The following is a 3,741-nucleotide window of genomic DNA, read 5'->3' on the forward strand; positions in this document are numbered from 1 at the left end:
GCTAAATGTGGACTAATGAGGATCTTTTGGAAACAGAAACTGCTAAATATTCAAAAGTTATTTGTTCACCTCTAGCTTAAAGGTAAAGTTGAAAGAAAAGATATTTAATGGACTCCAACAAGTATTTAGAATAAAAACATGTTAAAAATTACATTACATTATAACCATGAAATTCTTATCACTAAAGAAATGTAAATTTTTCTTTATTCCTTTTGACTGATAAAAGGGACAGTAAATACCTTTTATTTAAACCTACCTGACTCTATGCAAACAATGAATCATGGAACACTACATCAAAAACTAATGATGTCCACCATTTCGTGGACGCCAAGTCAGTGAGAGCATCTGCGGGAGCCCGGCGGGGAGGAGAGCGGGAAGCGGGAAGACCCATCTGGGGGTGTGTGGATTTGAGCGTCCGCTTTCCAACCCAAGATCTCGAAATGCATGGTGATTCCTATCCATTGGACTGTAAGGTTTATGTAGGTAATCTTGGCAACACTGGTAACAAGACTGAATTGGTACCAGCTTTTGGCTATTATGGACCACTCCGAAGTGTGTGGGTTGCTAGAAACCCTCCCGGGTTTTGTTGCTTTTGTTGAATTTAAGATCCCCAAGATGCAGCCGATGCTTTTCGAGAACTAGATGGGAGAACATTATGTGGCTGCTGAGTAAGAGTGGAACTCTCGAATGGTGAAAAGAGAAGTCGAAATCGTGGCCCACCACCGTCTTGGGGTCGTCGCCCTCGAGATGATTATCGGAGAAGGAGTCCTCCACCTCGCCGCAGATCTCCAAGACAGAGAAGCTTCTCCCGCAGCCGGAGTAGGTCCCTTTCTAGAGATAGGAGGAGAGAGAGATCACTGTCTCGGGAGAGAAATCACAAGCCTTCCCAATCCTTCTCTAGGTCTCGTAGCCGATGTAGGTCAAATGAAAGGAAATAGAAGACCAGTTTGCAAGAGGTAGTGGTGTACAGGAAATAACTTCATTTGACAGGAGTATGTACAGAAAATTCAAGTTTTCTTTGAGACTTCGTAAGCTTGATGCATTCTTAAGATGTTTTAGCTGTTCACATTTGTTTGTCTCTTGGAACAGTGACACGTAAAGATGTAATTCTCTATGATTTGAATGGATCATATGATGCATGTAATATCAAGAACTGTTACTTTACAATGTTCCCTTAAGCAAAATTGAATTTGCTTTGAAGTTTAGTCTCACATAGACTGATAATAAACCTCTAACTCCTGACCCCCCAAAAAAAACTAATGATATAATGTATGATGATTAACATAACATAATAAAATAAAATTTAAAAAATATCACCTAAATGAATAAGTAAATAAATGATAACATGAATATAAAAACAAACAAACAAACAAACAAAAAACAAAAAAAACCTACCTGACTCTTGATTTGAAAATTTTCTCATTAGCTGGAATTGATCTTTGCTAGTGCATAGTGAATAAGGAAAGCCTGATACCTTCCTTTCTTTTCTTCCTTTAAAAAAAAAAAATTATACTTCTCCAATGAAGCATTTTAGAAAACATGGGGAAAAAACTCAAGGATAATGATGAGTATGTTTATTTTGCTGTCTACTTTAATGAGATGGCGTGTTTTCTTAAGTGAATAGACTTGCAGGTTGGGAAAAAAGTCAAAGGACTGGTAAAAAGAAAGTAAGGGGGAAAAAATCCCATAATTTGGGGCATTTTTAGATTCTATTCCACCTGAAGTTGTGATGTCTGCCATAAAATGTTTTCAAAATACCATAGCTTAATTATTTACTCATATGACAAAATGAAGGATTTTATCAAGACTACCTCAAAAACCGATGTGACTATTAAAGGAAGTAAAAACTTTAAAAGATGGTATGACATCTATATGATGTTGTACTATTTTAAAATACTCAATTTTTCTATAAATAATAAAAACAATTAGAAGGGTGAAATTCATGAGAAAAGTTAAACATGGATCATAAGTTATCTATTTGCTAATGATATCTAGATGCACTTATAGGATGCTTTTTATATTTAGGGTGAGTTAGTGGCATAAAAGACAATTAGTGTGTTAAGTGTATAGTATATTAAATGTAAGGAAGAGCAAAGATAGTAGCAATAAATAAAGAATTTGATTAAAAAAAAGAGTGCTACTTTTAGATAGAAAGACATAAATAAGTCATGATTATGACATAATTGGGCTAACAGCTATGTCTCCCCTAAATTGGCCACCTATTGGTGACACTCATATGGTCCTATTCTGCCCATATGTGCTCAGCCCAAGAAAAATAGGTAAAATTCATAACCATTCAGCAGGGCAACTAGTAAGCTACAGCTCTTGGCAAGGCATATTTTCACCTATTCTTACGAATAATTCTAATAGAAGATGTGTGTGTATCATTGGTTCAGTCGTCATCTGTTGGGGACTTTTTGCTCAAATCTTGACTCTAGTTCTTATAATCAGACTTTTTGTGGAGAAGCTGGTGGTGGTAGAGAAAAGAGAGAGAGAAAGACAATGTATAAACATTTATTAACTCAGGGGGCCTGGGTAGCTCAGTTGGTTAAGTGTCTGCCTTCGGCTCAGGTCATGATCCTGAAGTCCCAGGATTGAGCCCTGCGTAGGGCTCCTTGCTCAGCGGGGAGTCTGCTTCTCCCTCTGCCCCTCATCCTGCTCATGTGTTCTCTCTCTCTCAAATAAATAAATAAAATCTTTTTAAAAAATTGCGTAACTCAGGATTCAAATAGTGGTATTCTTCCACCCTTGAGTACCCTTTTCTAAGTATATTTTTCTCCCTAGTATCCTTCTCCTTGCTTCTTTCTGTGCATTTCAATTTAATTTGATAAGTTATCACCTTAAATTGGTCTGTGAGCATTTCTATTCCATGACATCTGGGATTGTTACCTGGTATTGTATTTGGAAGCTACTACTTCATCAAGATAATTGACAATGGCATGATAATGATATGATGTGACAAGGCGCTACTGCCCTTTGACCCTGGCAAAAGATCAAATGCATCACACTTGTTTTGGAGACTTACTAGATTCCATTTCTACACATACCATTCCCCATAGGCCAAGGGAATGTTCCCACTTAGAGCATATGCCTCTGTCTTTGAAGATTATGCATTGGTGACTTGGGACTAAAATTCTGAATTCAAATGATTCTCAGACCAATTATCAGAATCTGCATGTGCCTTTACCCCAGGTCTATCCTCAAAGAGACCAAGAAGATTTCATTTCAGAGCACATGAACAAAACTTGGTCATGTGGGCAACTGGTCTACCTCCATATGTTCAAGGCCCATCATAGTGCAGGAGGGAACCATGGATGGAGAGAGTATATATATATATATATATATATAGGCTGGAATCCAGGGCTGGCTCTCTCCAGAGTGCCATATTTCATTATGGCAGTAGAAGGAGTCTAATAATTCCAAATTCAAACCTGGCTTTCCAAGACTTTATAAAGGTATATTTGTCAAAGTGGAAAGATAGAATATACTTCATTTCGCAATCTGTTAACTTGATTTGTAACTTTTAAGTATTTGGACATATGGTATGTGGGCTGCCATTTGTGCCCAACCTTGCAAGTACTAAGACTGGGACTGCCTTTAGGCCTTTATTTATCTATTTAAAGAAGAAAAGTGTAATACCGTGTGAAAACAGAATGATTTTTGAAGCAATAGCGGAACTGCGACTCAAATATTACATAATTCTCAAACAATTTTCTTCTTCTAAAAAGTATTTAGCAAATG

At 37.0% G+C, this 3,741-nt stretch overlaps 1 pseudogene; it reads left to right on the top strand.

The window, feature by feature from the left end:
* The first annotated feature begins 346 nt into the window (after window positions 1-346).
* Window positions 347-1,476, top strand: LOC118520338 (serine/arginine-rich splicing factor 3 pseudogene; annotated as a pseudogene).
* Window positions 1,477-3,741: the final 2,265 nt, after the last annotated feature.

This window comes from Halichoerus grypus, chromosome 4 (genome assembly GCF_964656455.1).
Source record: "Halichoerus grypus chromosome 4, mHalGry1.hap1.1, whole genome shotgun sequence".
NCBI lineage: Eukaryota > Metazoa > Chordata > Mammalia > Carnivora > Phocidae > Halichoerus > Halichoerus grypus.